The sequence below is a fragment of the Muntiacus reevesi genome, chromosome 4 (assembly GCF_963930625.1).
Source record: "Muntiacus reevesi chromosome 4, mMunRee1.1, whole genome shotgun sequence".
Taxonomy (NCBI): domain Eukaryota; kingdom Metazoa; phylum Chordata; class Mammalia; order Artiodactyla; family Cervidae; genus Muntiacus; species Muntiacus reevesi.
Genome location: NC_089252.1, coordinates 96,743,912 through 96,761,134, shown reverse-complemented (window position 1 = coordinate 96,761,134; position 17,223 = coordinate 96,743,912). Strand labels below are relative to the sequence as shown.

Below are 17,223 nucleotides of genomic sequence, written 5' to 3'. Positions count from 1 at the left end.
AGGTAGATCAGAGGAAGGCATAATTAATTTTATCTGGAGAGACCAGAGAGGCTTCCTAGAAGAGGTGATATAATAGGTAGGTTTTGAAAGGTGAATAGGTATTTTATCAGGCAACCACCACACACTGCATGTGCCAAAAGCAAAGAAGCAATTTCACTCACTGATTTCTAAAATTTAATTTCAAACTATCATAGCATATATGTTCAAATCAGGGGATAAAATTCCAGAAGTAAAAGTAAATTTCAGCCCTGAAACAACTTATAGCTGCCTTCCTAAAGGAATGAACCCTCTTCAGTCCTTAGGGATGCGTTTAGATATAAGATAGTACTTAAAATGCTTTGTAAAACACAGTATCACAGAGAAATGCTAGTTCTTATCATGTAACTTTATATGGCATGTTGATTTTTCTACTGGCCTCTATTCTTTACCCTCTCTTGTAGCCTCAACTTTTGCCACGTGAATTTGCAACTCCTTTCACTAAACAGACAGAGTCTACTGCCTCACCCTTGAACCTGGGCTGTCTTAGTTATTTCTTTAGCCAGAAGGTTGTTAGCAGACATGACACAACAGATGCTTTAAAAAGCACTTGGGAAAAAAGCGGCAAATATAAGACATGTTTTGAACAAAATGACGAGGGAAAAAAGAACTTGGGCATTTTTGCTTGAGCTAGGTCTTCTCACATAGAAGACTACTTCTAGGATTGTCTGGAGGACAAAAAAACATTTCGAGCGGAGCCCCTGGACCCTTTATTGCAAAGAAGGCGACCCTGAAGCAGACCACAGCCAGCAACCCTAGACATGTGAGTGACAGCAAGACCAACTCAAGCCCAGCCTAGCCGAGCATACCTGCAGACTGAGGAGCTAAGTCAGAGCTTATTACTGTAGGCTGCACAGTTTTCCATTTGAATTTTCTGTATCTATAGATAGTTTGAAGGTTATAGTAGCTGACCTCAAAGTTACCCTAGGGGAAAAACGTGATATATTCTACTGCTCTCAAGGAAGTTATGTTGATGTGTCTATTTCACCTGGTTATGAGCATCACTGTGACAGCTGATACTTGATAAGAGCATACAAGAACAAATCATGACAGCTTCAACATGGAAAACTCCTGGAAGTCAGAGCCTTCTATTTATTTTATGCTCCAAATAAAAGCAGAACAGGCACATGATACATACTTTTTAGGTAAAAAACTGAGCAGCAATATAGCTTCTTTGACAAAAGTAGAAAATTTTATATTTATCCCTGGAGAACTGCAGGGTGAGCTACTGTAACCTATCACTTGTCAAATAAAATTACAAACTAATCTTACACGGAAATAGCTAGCAGCTAATTTAAATGCTTTTGGGAACCAATAGGTAGAAGACATGGATATGTTATAATTCAGGGGTTTTTCCATTAATCTTTAAGGAACTTTAAGCCAAAGTTATTGTTCAAAGAGCATTTAAAGGGAGGAATTTAAACTATAATATTAGGAAAGTTTTTGAATACTTTGTAGTTCAAGTGTTTCAGACACCTTTGTATATGGGCAGAGATGAGCCAACATTAATTTTAAGTAAATATTATTTCACTTGTTCATAACTGTAGTGCTACGTATATGCTCAACATAGAAACTGGGAAAAAATAAAATTAAAAGCAAGCAAGTAAAAAATGTTTCCATTGTTGAAACACAATCATTGTCAATAGTTGGTATTTTAAATGTATTTTAATCTTATTTTATATTTTAGTAAAAGTAGCACACTTTCAGTCTCAGTGCTGGGAATTTTAAGTTCATTTCCCCCTTTAATTGTCATGACCTGGTGAGTTGACATTATCTCCATTTTTTTTAGGTAAGAAAATTGAGAATATAATTACAGGAATGTTGCTGACATATTAGCCCCCCTCTCCCCGTGCTGATATAGAAATTCAGCACTGCTCTTCAGGAGTCCTCCAGTTAATTTTCCTTTATTAACCTTTAATTATGGAAAAGTCAAACACACACAAAAGTGGTGTGAGAAGTATCCATATATTCATCACCCAGTTTCAACAATTATCAATACTTATTAGTCTTGTTTCATTAACTGCAACCACTTTTTGCTCATGCTTTTGGGCTCCAGTTTTCCCTCCAGACTTCCCTGTCTGTAGATCACTTGAGGTTAACAAGTTAACCTCAAGGTTAACTTCAAGGTTAATCTTAACCTCAAGGTTAATCTCCAAGGGCAATTCTGAGATAGTCCCATACTTTAAAAAAAAGAGGTAAGTTGACTCTGCATTTTGCCTAAAGAAAGAAAATGTGCTTGGTGGCTATCATCGTGGGCTCAGCACTAGTTACAGTGAGTCATGAGGCCCCAGGGAGCTAAACATGCAGACACTGTCCTGAGATGTACACCCTACCTACACAGTAGGAAGGAACAGGATGCTACAGAGTCTGCCACACATTGTCATAAGTTTCATCATGAATGAGAAAACTGCTCTGCATAGGGCCATTGTTTCTCTAGCTTCCAGAGAAAGCCTTCCGACTGTTAGACTGGACTGTCCTCCCCTCAATCCTACCCACCCAGAGTTGGCCTGGAATGCTTGGCTGCGCCACCATTTTCCACCCTGCAATGTATGAGTGGTTAATATTCATGAGGGCATCTACCAGCGGCGTCTGCAGAGGCATATGGAAGCCACCGCCTCTATTCTCGGCAAGTTTGCACCAAAGCGTCTGAGTCTATTTACTCACAATTTCCTGATGTTTTGACAGTTCCTCGCTGATTTGCCTCATGAATGAACGCCTCATGACACATTTGCGATCGGAAGCAATATCCCAACAAGCCAAAGACTGGCTTCTCCTGTTGCCAGGGGCCATCTCATCTCATTTTTGCACAGAATACATGTTGCAAGGTTAAAAAAAAAGGTGACAGTAGTGAATGTCTCTTTCTGTCTCTTAGTCTTAGTCCCCGTAGATGAGAAAGTAAGGCAGAATGGTCACACAGCTGTATAGCTGTTACTTTTGCATTATAACATGTGTCACTTCAGTCTCATGAAAGAAGAAAGAAAACATTATCACCATCATAATTTTTGTGTGATTTGAAAAGTAAAATATATTCTCTGTCAAAACAATACAAAAAGAATAAAAAGTATAAAATCTGAAGAGCAAAACTACCTCTCTCATCTCACTCCTAGTCCTATTTGCTTAATACTCCCCCTTAAAAGTGATTGCTGCTCATTTGGTATGCAAATTTCTAGGCATTTTTCAATATTTTGATATATACCTCTTAAAATATACATATATATCCACACACATACATAAACTGAAATATATATATATACACATAGTGTAAAAGAAACATATATGAACACATCCATTCACATATGTATGGGGGTCTTTTTGCACACTGCATTAAATCTAAGATGCCACTGATCATGCAATCTGTCATATAAGTACATACCACCATCAAGACTGTTCCCTGGCCAATAGCAACTATAAGACATTATCAATTATAAGACATCTTATAATAATGTCAAAATATAAAGAATGTACATTTTAAAATCTATGAAATATGTCAATTTTTTGCAATTAATTTTTTCAATTAATAGTACTACATGCAGGGCAGCAAAGAAGACATGGATGTAAAGAACAGATTTTTGGACTCAGTGGGAGAAGGCAAGGGTGGGATGATTTGAGAGAATAGCATTGAAACATGTATATTACCATATGTTAAATAGATGACCAGTACAAGTTCAATGCACGAAGCAAGGCAGACAAAGGTGGTACTCTGGGACAAGCCAGAGAGATAGGCTGGGGAGGGAGGTGGGAAGGGAGTTCAGGATATAGGGGACACATGTATCCTGACACAGGGATACCTGTGGTCAATTCATGTTGATGTATGGCAAAAACCATCACAGTATTGTAAAATAATTATCCTCCAATTTAAATAAATATATATGGTTAAAAAATAGTATAGCACAGCTATAGTCTCACGTCTGGACAAATGGATCCGCTTTTTAAACTGTTTCATAACTCTTCCACAATTTATTGAACACTTAATGAATAGTTCTCACATAGCTTTAAATATTTAGACTGCTTCTAAGTTTACTATTAACATAACACTGGATGGCTATATGTCAGCATAAACCTTTGTATACTTTTATGAAAATTTTATAGAATGTATTCCTAGTATCAATAGTACAACTGTTTGGTCAGAAGTTCTAAGCCAGTAAACTGTTTACAGTTACTGAATAGTATCTGGTGATCTGAATGCCCATTTTCCAGTGGAAAACAGTGGTTCTGAGACGTCAAGTGCCTCACTCAGGCTCACATGTTACTAAGACATGGACCATTTTGCCAATTGCTTTTCGATTAGGACAGGACTCTTCTACTATGGATTCATCTTTGACAGAATGTAAAATGATTAGTAAGTTTAACGAGAAGGCACTTCTGTCCTTGGAGAGAGGCATTCATTTTTTTCAAGGCTCTGAGCATGACATTTATGGGAATAGCTGTGTACTTGGGGGGCATTTAATAACCTGTGATGGCAAAGACACCTAAGTTATTTGTACACAGGTTTGAGCAATCAGATTTAGCATTGATTGGTCTGGTTTAGTAAAAGCTGTTTCTATTTTGTGGAAGCAAAGGAAGTGAAGGATCTGGGGGTTTCTTGGTTCTGTAGGGTGGCATGATGATTTCTGAGTTGCACAGAATTGGACTGTCCAGATTTTGTGATCTATTCCAATTTTGTAGACCTTAAAAGAGAGCCTCCTCAGCTTTTCACACTCCTTTTTTCACCCATCAGGAAAAATAACTACTGCAAACCTAGTCACATCAAACTAAGCAAATTTCTGCTGTAATTACATTCAGACAAGGTTGAATGGAAATAAAAATTTATTTGAAATCCTGTATAATTATTCTGGTTGATAGGCTACACTATGCAAATCTCCTAAAGCAGTGCATCTCAAATGTTACTGAACATATGAATCCTTAGGGCTCTTACTAATTTCAGAATTTATATCCTAATTTAGCAGATTTAGGGCAGGACTTAACACTGTGTTTCTGGCCCAGCCTATGCTGCTGGTCACAGACCTCACTTTTGAGGAACAAGTTCCTACATGAGCAGTCAGGAAACTACGGCCAGTGGGCCAAATCTGGCCTCCTATCAGTTTTGTAAATAAAGTTTTATTGGAGCACAGCCATGCACATTTCCTTTTGTATTGTCTATGGCTGCATTCCGACTGCAATTGTTGAGCCAAGTAGATAATGGAGACCTTACGGCTTGCACAGCCTGGAATATTTGTAGTCTGGTCCTTTACAGAAAACATTTGCTACCCCTACTCTCTATGAGTTCTTGGATATTGAATACTTGGTCTTTAGGACATACTTTCAACATTCACCCAATATCCAATAAACATTTTCTAACAATAATTATGTGCTAAACAACGTGCTAAAAGGGTTCAGTCATGTACAAGATACCAACCCTGTTCCCCATGGAGCTTATATTTATTTTCTCCCTCAACAGCTAAGTGACTACATTCTCTAAGGCTCAGTTTTCTCATCTGTAAAACGGGGTTAAAAAATCCTAACGCTGAGGGTTGACATAAGGAGAGTGGTAGGTACGGTGTAAATAGTCAAAAAAAGGTCCTTATTGTATTGATTATTTTTCTTACTCTCCAGGTTTTTGGACAATGAACACCTTCCTTATACTGTGTGTGTGTGTGTGTATGTGTGACTGAGTGTTTCCTTCCTGGCTATTCAGAAAGACAGGAGCTGAAAGGGACTTTTCCTTAAACTTTAAGAGAAAGGTTTATCAATTCCATCATAGCTTCTGACACTGAAACTACTCTTTGATTCTGAAACCAAAGCAAGAACAGTGTTCTTGGCTCTCAGAACGAGCCTTTCTGTGTTTCTCTAGCTGGTGAATCTGCCATCCATGAGGTGCTAATGGTGACAGGGCTCCTGGTGGGGAAGAGTAGAGAGGATGGGAGGAGAGCTGCTCTCTCTCAGCAAGAGTGGCAGCCTTTGATGGGATTAGCTAACAACCCCCTATGGGAGAAACAGACAGCCTTTATACTCAACAGCTAAGCTGGATTTTTAATTCATTATTTATTTGATTTCAGAGAAAGACTGAATAATCCCCCATGTTTTCTCTGGGTCAGTGGAGACGTGCACACATGTTTATGCTATTTTGTGTCTATGTTGAATCTTTAATGGATTATAAATTCTACATGAATGGGAAAAACGTATGCCTTAATTTTGTTTCCTAGTAAGCAGATCTCTAAACAAAGATTCCAGTGCTCATAATTGATTTGGGAGGTGAGGAAACCAATAGAGCAGCAAGGAAAGAAGACACAGGAGAGAAGGAAGGGACATCCTATGTTATGATGAGATAGGTAGTATCTAGCTACAACTAGAGAGCTCCTGGAGTTGAAGCCTGCTGCGGGACTCTGGAAAATGCTGTAGGAAATGTGCCTCAGAATTATCCCACTGAGAGCTGTGAGTGTCTGTGATTCCACCCACAATACACCAACTTCTGTCACTTAATCATTGGGTAAGGGCTCATGTAGGCATTGATTTCCTGGTATTTCAACTAAATAGAAGCCACAGCTGTCTGCTGGAACCAAGAAGGGAGATGGTAAGACCCGGGGGTAGTCACAAGGGGCTGACAGCATCTGGATGCCTTAGCTGTTTCTACTTCCCATGCCTGCAGTGTGCACACACACTGGGTGCTTATGAACTGCTGACTATTGTATTTCGGATGAATCTAGATGTATAAACCAAACTGGGGGGCAGGAGGGAAGGAACAGGGTTTAAAGTGTTTGAGTGAATTGTGGGAAAGTGAATGACAGAGAATGCTTCATGCTATAAAAATTCTGAAGAGAAAGAATAAAGTTATCTTGATGTTGACAGGGTTCTGACATACTGCCCCATCAACATCAAGGTACCCCAAAGATGGTGCCTTGACATATGGAATATTATAAGATGAAGTAGTTTGAGAAAAGGGGAAGGCAATGGCAACCCACTCCAGTAGTCTTGCCTGGAAAATCCCATGGACGGAGAAGCCTGGTAGACTGCAGTCCATGGGGTTGCTAGGAGTCAGACACGACTGAGCGACTTCACTTTCACTTTTCACTTTCATGCATTGGAGAAGGAAATGGCAACCCACTCCAGTGTTCTTGCCTGGAGAATCCCAGGGACAGGGGAGCCTGGTGGGCTGCCGTCTATGGGGTCACACAGAGTCGGACACGACTGAAGCGGCTTAGCAGCAGCAGCAGCAGCAGTTTGAGAAAATGGCAGCAGTAGGAAGGCCACTCTGACCTTTCGCCTTCTGAAGCAGGTCATAAAACACTTCAATGAGCTTCCTTATCTCCATTAGCCCAAGGGATGCTAAGAAGATTCATAACAGGCGTTGCTAAGTTTCTCCCAGCTTACTCCACTTAGTTCATACTCTCTGGCCTGTTACATTTATCCACCACTGTTGTCCCTTAACCACACCTATCATAAAAATTCTCAGGTTGGTTGTTTCTTCAGGCTTCATTTCATTTGAAGGATCCCGTGTCTATGTAGTGCAGTTCAGTTGTTCATTCATGTCCAACTCCTTGCGACCCCATGGACACTAGCACTCCAGGCTTCCCTGTCCATCACCAACTCCCAGAGCTTGCCCAAACTCAAGTCCATTGAGTCAGTGGTGCCATCCAGCCATCTCATCCTTTCTCATCCCCTTCTCCTCCTGTCTTCAGTCTTTTTCCAGCACCAGGGTCTTTTCTAAAGACTCAGCTCTTTGCATCAGGTGGCCAAAGTATTGGAGCTTCAGATTCAGCATCAGTCCTTCCAATGAATATGCAAGATTGATTTCCTTTAGGATTGACTGGCTGGATCTCCTTGTAGTCCAAGGGACTCTCAAGAGTCTTATACAGCACCACAGTCCAAAAGCACCAATTCTTTGGAACTCAGTTTTCTTTATGGTCCAACTCTCACATCCATACATGAGTACTGGAAAAACCATAGCTCTGACTAGATGGACCTTTATCAGTAAAGTGAAGTCTGTGCTGTTTAAAGTGCTGTCTAGGTTTATCATAGATTTTCTTCCAAGGAGTAAGCATCTTTTAATTTCAAGGCTGCATCCACCATTTGCAGTGATTTTGGAGCCCCCCAAATTAAAATCTTTCCCTGTTTCCACTTCTTCCCCATCTATATGTCATGAAGTGATGGGACCAGATGCCATGATCTTAGTTTTTTGACAGTTGAGTTTTAAGCCAGCTTTTTCACTCTCCCTTTCACTTTCATCAAGAGACTCTTTAGTTCCTCTTCACTTTGTGCCATAAGGCTGGTGTCATCTGCATATCTGAAGTTATTAGTATCTCTTCTGTCAATATTGATTCCAGCTTGTGATTCATCTAGCCTGGCATTTCACATGATGTACTCTGCATATAAGTAAAATAAACAGGGTGACAATATACAGCCTTGATGCACTCTTTTCCCAATTTGGAACCAGTCTGTTGTTCCATGTCCAGTTCTAACTGTAGCTTATTGACCTGCATACAGGTTTCTCAGGAGTCAGGTAAGGTGGTCTGGTATTCCCATCTCTTTAAGAATTTTCCACAGCTTATTGTGATTCACAATCAAAGGCTCTAGCGTAGTCAATGAAGCAGATGTTTTTCTAGAACTCTCTTGCTTTTTCAATGATCCAACGGATGTTGGCAATTTGATGTCTGGTTCCTCTGCCTTTTCTAACTCCAGCTTGAACATCTGGGAGCTCTTGGTTTATGTACTGTTGAAGCCTCACTTGGAGGCTTTTTGAGCATGACTTTGTAGGATGTGAGATGACTGCAGTTGTGCAGTAGTTTGAACACTCTTTGGCACTGTCCTTCTTTGGGATTGGAATGAAAACGGACCTTTTCCAGTCCTGTGGCCACTGCTGAATTTTACAGATTTGTTGGAAAACAAATTTGTTTTCCCTCTTATCCTGTTATGAAGTGTCTGAGTGAATGCTCTGTGTTGAAACACCATGTCTGTTCCAGATCATAAAAACCCACTTCAGTTTTCCTTTGCCTGAAGTTTGGAGTAGCTAGGAGACTGTGTTAATGAATATTTTGGGTTCTTGGGTTCTGTGGAGTTGTGTATATAGTCTCATATCATAGGTTGTACTGTTTCCAATGTGTTTCCTCGTCTCCTATTTTTTGGAAGAGTTTGTGATGAATTATTTCCAATTCTTTAAATGTTTAGAAGACTCCACCAGTAAAGCCATTTTGGCCTGAGCTTCTTTTCTGAGGAATTTTTAAAATTACTAGCTCAACCTCTTTACTTGTTATATGTCTATTTAAATTTTCCATTTCTTTTTGAACGAATCTTTTTCAGTACTTTTTATCTTTCTAGGAATTTGTCCATTTCACCTACATTATCTGATTTGTTGGCAGATAGCTTTTTTAAAAATACTATTTTGTTACAATTCTTTTTATTTATGTAAAGATCTCTTCCCTTCCATTTTGGATTTTCATAATTTAAATGATTTTTCTTGGTCAGTTCTCAGGGTTAGATTATAAAGAATAGGATATTTGGCACTAAACTAATCTAGGTCCAGATTCTATTTCTATTACTATGTGATCACCATCTCCCAACAAATCTCAGGTTTTAATCTATAAGATGGAGATAATTCAAGATATTCATTCTTTTAATAAATACACATGGAACACCTATAATGTGCCAGGCACTGTTTATAGCTATGGAGCACAACAGTGAAAGAAACAAAATCCTTTCCCACATGGAACTCACACTTCTTTTGTGAAGTTTAAATATGATAATATTATAGAGCTACTGGCATATAGTACATGACCAGTGAATGATGGCTATTGTAACTGTATCTCTTCCTCTTTGGTGTTGTCCAATACCCCATCAGGCTCTGTAGGGAAAGGCTGTGAATACTTCCTTGTATTCAAGAAAGGATGGCTAGTGATACTTTCTTGCAGCCCTTCTCTCTCACACCTCATCATAGTCAATGCTGCGCAAACACGAACACTGCAGCAGCAATTTCCTTTTATGTCTAACTTCTAATTATCTATAAGCACACACTATTATGAGATGGTTCTCTTCTTTTGATACATGATATCAAACACTTAGCTAGTCAAAACCCTACTTAACTACCCTGTCTGTTGCACTGAAACTCAAGTAGCTCAGCGCTGTGGTAGAATCTTCTGCTAAGTCACTTCAGTCGTGTCTGACTCTGTGCGACCCCATAGACGACAGCCCAACAGGCTCCGCCATCCCTGGGATTCTCCAGGCAAGAACACTGGAGTGGGTTGCCATTTCCTTCTCCAATGAATGAAAGGAAAAGTGAAAGTGAAGTCGCTCAGTCTACAGACACATTAATTTGCATAGTTTTCCCATACATTTTTCTTTTCCCTTCCCTCACTCAAGCAGGTAGCGAGGCTTGCTCTCTTGCCTCTGGGAAGGTTAGCAGCAAATAAGAAAGTGGACAGGGCAGTTCCGTTTATGAGCTTCTAATCTCAAAAATTTTGTCCACTGAAGAGATGATGCTAGACTTCTTTCTGGCAGGGAGAGAAGAGGGAGGGAAGCCACTATTGGAAACAAGAATAGAAAGAAAGAAAACTTTTACTTTGGATTAAAAAAGAGATTTTTGAAGACAGAGGTGTGTGTGTGTGTGTGTGTGGCTGTCTGTCTGTCTGCCGTAAGCAGTAGAGATTTGAGTTATCCCGGGAAGCAGCCTTGGAAGATGTCCAGACTGCCAAGAGGACTGAGTGCTTGGGGTCACCGGAGACACCAGAATCCCCAGTTTTCTCAAAGACCCCAGGCCCCAAGCATGGCTCTGAAGAAGACAAGCCATCAGAACTGGAGGGATGGTGTGGGCTGGAGGCACTGTGGACTTTCAGTAGTAATGATTACAGGTTCAAGTTCATGACTGAGCACCCTCCTTTAAGTTGTGATGCTTCATAGCCCCTGGGACATCCATCATCTTTAGGAAGAAGACTCTCTAATAGCTCATCCTCCATTGGTTAGCCAGGAGCTGTGGCCCCTGAATTAGAACCAAGTGGATTTAAGGAAGATAAAGAAACAGAAGGACTTTTTTGTTTGTTTTGGTTTTGTTGTTTGTTTTGCTTTGTGGTTTCTCTCTCTCTCTCTCTCTCTCTTTGGCACAGCTATGCTTATGGACTGAAAATCGTACCTGCCATCTACATTAGCCACAGGACAGGAACTAGTGAAAACTAAGGACCTCTGTAGGCTTCCCTGGTGGTCCAGTGGCTAAGACGCTGTGCTTCCAATGCAGTGGCCCAGGTTCGATCCCTGTTCAGGGAACTAGATCCCATGTATCCCAATAAAGATGGATGATCTTACATGCCAGAACTGAGGATCTCTGGCTCATTCCTCTTCTGAGAGTCCACATTCCTATCCTGAGAGTCCACAGCTGGAAAGCATGGGAAATTCTCCAACTGTTTGATTCTTTGCTCCTGTTCTTTTCTGAGTCAGTTGGCTTTGATAAATACAGACTGACTCTAACTGAGAAAGGGACAGATAAACCTAGCACAAACCATGATTCACATCCAACTCTGAACAAAACAGTAGCTGAACTCACCAGAGAGTGATGAGGCAAGGAGGGGCACATTCACTCTAGCACACAGCCGGGACATTCAGAACTCAAGGGCATTTCAAGTCTACCTTCTGTTTCAGTCCACCACAGACTAGGGCTCATGGAGGGCAGGGACTGTCTTTTACTGGCTCCTGCTGTGGCTCTCGCAGGGACTAGCATAGAGAAGGCCTTTAATCCATGTTAGCTAATTAAAACAGCTCATTGCTGAGAGTCTACTATGTTTCATAAATTGCCCCCGGCCGTGGGGAAAATATTATCGCATTTAATTCTCAATGCAACCCTGTGAGGTGAATTGCTCAAAATCTCGATTTTAATAAGTGGCAAGATTCCATTTCTGGTTGGAATATTTTTAATTTTTACTGTATATTGGAGTACAAATGAATTAACAATGATGTGTTAGTTACAAGAGGATAGCAAAGTGATTCAGTTATATCCATATAAGTATCCAAAATACATAAAGAAAAATGGATACCTGATATTTGAATCTCTTGATAAATGGTAGTTGTCATAAATTAATCATTTGGGTTTTACTTTTCAGTATTAGGGAATCAACAAGGAAGAGCTTTCATTCTACCCTTAATTATCCTTTCAATCACCCATCCAGTGAAAAAATGTATCCTGAGTTTTACATGCCATATACTTGTCTCTCATAACTACTTTGCCAATCACTAGGAAATTTATAGAAATCAGTAGAGTAAGAAAAACAATATTCAAGTTCTAAAAATCTCTGACTGTTTCACAAGTTGCTTGCTATGACTTCCTAGGTTGGTGAAAAGTTTTTAAGATTTAGAATTATAAAACTAGGTTAAAATATTGCATTAATCAAATCCTAGATTACTAGCAAGTGTTGCTTTGGGCAAATTATTTATTCTCTCTGAGTCTCAATATTCTCATATGTACAATGGGAATAATATCCATGTGTTGAATTTATCAAGTAATACATAGTATAGCAATTTGGAAATAAAACCTAAACATGTGTAACTATATAATCATTGTTGTTATCTACTAGAAGAGATTTAAATCTACATATTCACACATAGTAGACTTAATATGGGAAAAAATGGATTTGGTCAGGGGGAAGAATATTGTTACTTTGGAATTTGATAAAATTTGATAAAGGTTGATAAACCTTAGAAATGTTTTGTTATATCTGAGGATATACAGAAGGAGACTAGGGTAAGAAGGCCATGTACAGTTGTGTACTTCTGGGCTGCACAAAATCACCTGGCTTGGGAGAAAGAGTGGGTGGGCTAAAATACAAGTTACATTTATGGTGTGGAGGGTTTATATTAGCCTAAAGGAAAAGGTGCCTTTTTCCTTTTTGTAACATTTCCACCAGAGAGGGCTCCCATTTGCATTCACACACCTCTGGGAGACTTTTTTTTTTTTTTTTTGTAATTTGCTCAACGTCTTCCCTGAAATCAAATCCTGTGATAAGGATTTAGAAACAAATAGTTTATTTGGGAGGAGATACCAGAAAGCACAGTGAAAAAGAAACTGTGACACAGGGAGGTAAAAAGCCAATAAAGTTTACCTAATTAAGGCTCTGTGGGCACTCCTGGAGAAGTCAGTCTATTTTCCTGCCTCAGAAGGAGACATGGCCCCAGGATGCGGGGAAGTTAGTGTCTGAGGTGTAATCCTCAACCAGAATATGGTAGAAGTCCAAAGTCCTCCAGTCTCCTTTTATGTGATTGACAGTTTGTCCAGATCTTCCTTAGAGTCCTCATTGGAATTGAACTCTAGGTGCCCTTAAGGTGAGATGTTGGCAATATACATGGAACTGTCCACACAGAGGTGCTGAAGTTAGGTGTACTTAGGGGATGTGTTGCAGGGCACAGCTGTAGGCTGGAAGTTTTTCCCAAAGTTCTCTAGCGGAAGTGGGTTTGAGGAAGAAGCATGCTCAAGAGAGGTCCTCAAACTTTACACAGACTGGCCAAGAGCCGATCCTGTTCAGCTCTAATTTTCATTCCATCTTCCTTCCTTCAGTCTCCTTGTGCCCACAGAGCCTAGAGTCAAATCCTGCCCGTCTTCCCCTAAATAGCTGTTTGGGCAGTCAGGCACATGACTGGATACAGAAGACATTTAAAATGATAACTTGGATATTCACAGATGAATGTAATGTAGACTGGCTGACTCATCAAGTCACTTAAGTGCCACAGCAAAACAAATGTACCAGCGATTATAGTCTCCAAGGGCTCTAAAGCATTTCTCTATTTCTCTCCTTCCCTATTTTATTTCATTAACATATATTAATGGGAGTGATTATTATCTAAGTAAGCATAATCATTCCTAATTAATTGAGATGTTTGTTCATTCAAAAATATTAAACACTTACTGAGTGCCTGCCCCATGCCAAGCTCTAGGCAAGGCACTGAAAACATAGGAGTGAATGAGTTTCATGATTTCTGCCTTCATGGAGTTTACATCCTAGTGGAATAAACACAGCTTGAGAAAAATATACTGAAGGAAACAAACAGGATGATGGGATACAGAGTTCCTGGGAGGGTCCTACTTTAGATCAGGTGGTCAGGGCGGGCCACTTCAGAGTGGTTAACGGACCTGAGACATAAAGGACAAGAATAATCTTCTTAATTAAGCAGGCAGAAATGCAAATTAAAAGGCCTTAAGTGAAGTAGGAAGGAGGGTCTGAAAGGAGTTAACGTGGTTTTAGAGAGTTTAGAACAGTGGTTAATTGGGTGGGTTCTGGAGCCAGAATTAACCACTTAATAGCTCTGTGACCTTGGGCACATCATTTAACTTTCTTGGTGGCTTAGTTTCTTCATCTGTAAAATGGGATAATATAACTACTACCTCATAATCATGTTATAAAGATTAAATAAACCATTGTATGTTAAGTGCTTATCACCATATCTGAACATAAGAGCCCTACAGATATCACTGAGTTGATCATACCTTACTTTCCCTCCAAAATTCAACTCTGACAATGGCTGAACATTCTAAGACAAGGCAAACTTTTAGGTGTGGTTTGATCTATAAACTTAAAATGGATTCTGTTTCTTTTTCCTTAATTCTCTTAGTTATACCCTCCAGGTGAATCTGCTTTTTCATCTGACTGGCTTCCAACAGGATGGCAAGGCTGATAGCATCAGCCATAAGCCTTCTTCTGCACATCCCTGCAGGAGTTCTAGGACTCACACAGACACTGTTCCATCTAGAGAAAAAAAGCATATTCAAGAACATTTCTTACTGACATTCTGAGAGTCACTCTAATTGGGTTGGCATAGGTCAGGTGCCTATTCTAAACCAATCCACTGCAACTTAAAGGTAGGGTTCACTTGACTTTACTTAGGTCATGTGCTACTAGAGTTGGGACTGGAGTTAGATATTAAAAGATCTTGTGGCTCTCCAGTGAAAATTGAGAGCTAATGGAAAAGTGGAAAAGAAAATGATGCTGGGGATACAGCAGTACGTCCAGGCATATTATCCTTTATTAAACTCATTCTAATTAGATAAAAGAACATTGGGTTGGAGTAAATTAAGAGATCTATGTCATAACTGTGATCTTCTCATCACATCATCTCATCTAAGATTTGCATAATCAACTGACCCATATAAATAATTTTCCTCATCTTAAATTTATTTGTTGAATAAATTTCCTAAACTTCTATTATGGGCAAGACAGTGACACAGTGGAAACAAGCAGAATCATCCCTGTCCTCATCAGGCTAATGCTCTAGTCTAGTGGGATTTATTTTTAAATTTTTTTTTTATTTTTTAGTGGGATTTAAATATTAATTTTACAGCTTAATTGAACAGATGTTCTTAACATTAAGGTGTAATAAAATATGGTAGAATCTGTTAATTTTGCCCTTGTATCTGATTCCTATATTTTATCACGAGGGCAGAAACTAAACTATCAGGACTGTAAAAAGTTAATAAAATAGCTTTGTTATAAAAGTTTTATTTTTTTCTTTTAAACTTCTCAATCCAAGAGAATTTGGATCCTCTAGAAACTGATCTGTCAAGATTTAATTTGAATCTGTTTTTTTTAACTACCAGTGTCTATAAGCATCTGCATCTGTTACAAAAAATGTTAGGGCATAAAAGTAGAAATAATAACACAAGGAAATATAATTTATTTCTTGAGAAAGATTAAACAGTAAAGACTTACAAAATCTCTTGGGGGAAGTGTTTGATTTAATAAGGAATCATTCTAATTAACCAGCAAAATTCAGTCCCAGAAAATAAAATATGTAATTCACAGTTTGAAACTCAAACGTTAATTTCTGTAGTTTTGTTTCAGAGCTAACTTTCACAGTTAGAGATATTTGCTGGTTTTGTTTTATATAAATGTTTTTTTTTCCTGTTGAAATTTATTGCTCCTTATAAGAGCTGAGAATGGTAGTTCATTTTGCCATGAGTTCTCAACACAGAGATTGTTCCTGTCGATAGAAAAGGGCCAATCAATTACAATGATGAAAAGGATGAAATGTTTCCTTTGGCCATGGTTACAATTTTGAGGGAAGATTGATGAATTTCTTCTCCTGATTAGTACAAGTGACAAACCACATCCAACCGATTTTCCCTTTGGTTTGCACCACTTCTTCCTTCCCTCTGCCCTTTATTGGGCCATTGAATGACCAACCACAGTGTCACAGACTGCTTCTGAAACTGATGAGCATAAAGCCATGTGTAAGGTGGAAAGGAACCAGCTGGTAAAGTGCAAAGAAATAAAGAAGAGTAAGTGTTTAAAAGCAAAAGTTTTTATTAAAATTTTCATGTGTAGAGTGGATAAACAGGAAGGCCCCACAGTACAGCACAGGAAACTATATTCAATATTCTGTGATAAAACATAATGGAAAAGAATATGAAAAAAAATGTGTGTATACACATACACATACATACACAGAAAAAAACCTGAATCAATTTGCTGTATGCTAGAAACATAAATCAGTTCAGCTCAGTTCAGTCACTCAGTTGTATCTGACTCTTTGCAACCCCATGGACTGCAGCACACCAGGCTTCTCTATCCATCACCAACTCCTGGAGCTTACTCAAGCTGATGTCCATCGAGTCAGTGATGCCGTCCAACCATCTCATCCTCTGTTGTCCCCTTCTCCTCCTGCCTTCAATCTTTCCCAGCATCAGGGTGTTTTCTAATGAGTCAGCCCTTCGCATCTGGCAGCCAAGGTATTGGAGCTTCAGCTTCAGCATCAGTCCTTCCAATGAATATTCAGGACTGATCTCCTTTAGGATGAATTGGTTGGATCTCCTTGCTGTCCAAGGGACACTCAAGAGTCTTCTCTAACACCACAGTTCAAAAGCATCAATTGTTCAGTGCTCAGCTTTCTTTATAGTCCAACTCTCACATCCACACATGACTACTGGAAAAAAACATAGCTTTGACAAATGGACTTTGTTGGCAAAGTAATATCTCTGCTTTTAATATGCTGTCTAGGTTGGTCATAGATTTTCTTCCAAGGAGCAAGCATCTTTTAATTTCATGACTGCATCCACCATCTGCAGTGATCTGGGAGCCCCCAAAAATAAAGTCTCTCAGTTTCCATTGTTTCCCCATCTATTTGCCATGAAGTGATGGGACTGGATGCCATGATCTTAGTTTTCTGAATGTTGAGTTTTAAGCCAACTTTTTCACTCTCCTCTTTCACTTTCATTAAGAGGCTCTTTAGTTCTTCACTTTCTGTCAT

At 39.3% G+C, this 17,223-nt stretch overlaps 1 non-coding gene across 1 annotated transcript; it reads left to right on the top strand.

The window, feature by feature from the left end:
* The first annotated feature begins 11,190 nt into the window (after positions 1-11,190).
* TRNAG-UCC (transfer RNA glycine (anticodon UCC)) lies at positions 11,191-11,262 on the top strand. The gene has a single exon. It is a non-coding gene; the product is annotated as a tRNA-Gly (tRNA).
* Positions 11,263-17,223: the final 5,961 nt, after the last annotated feature.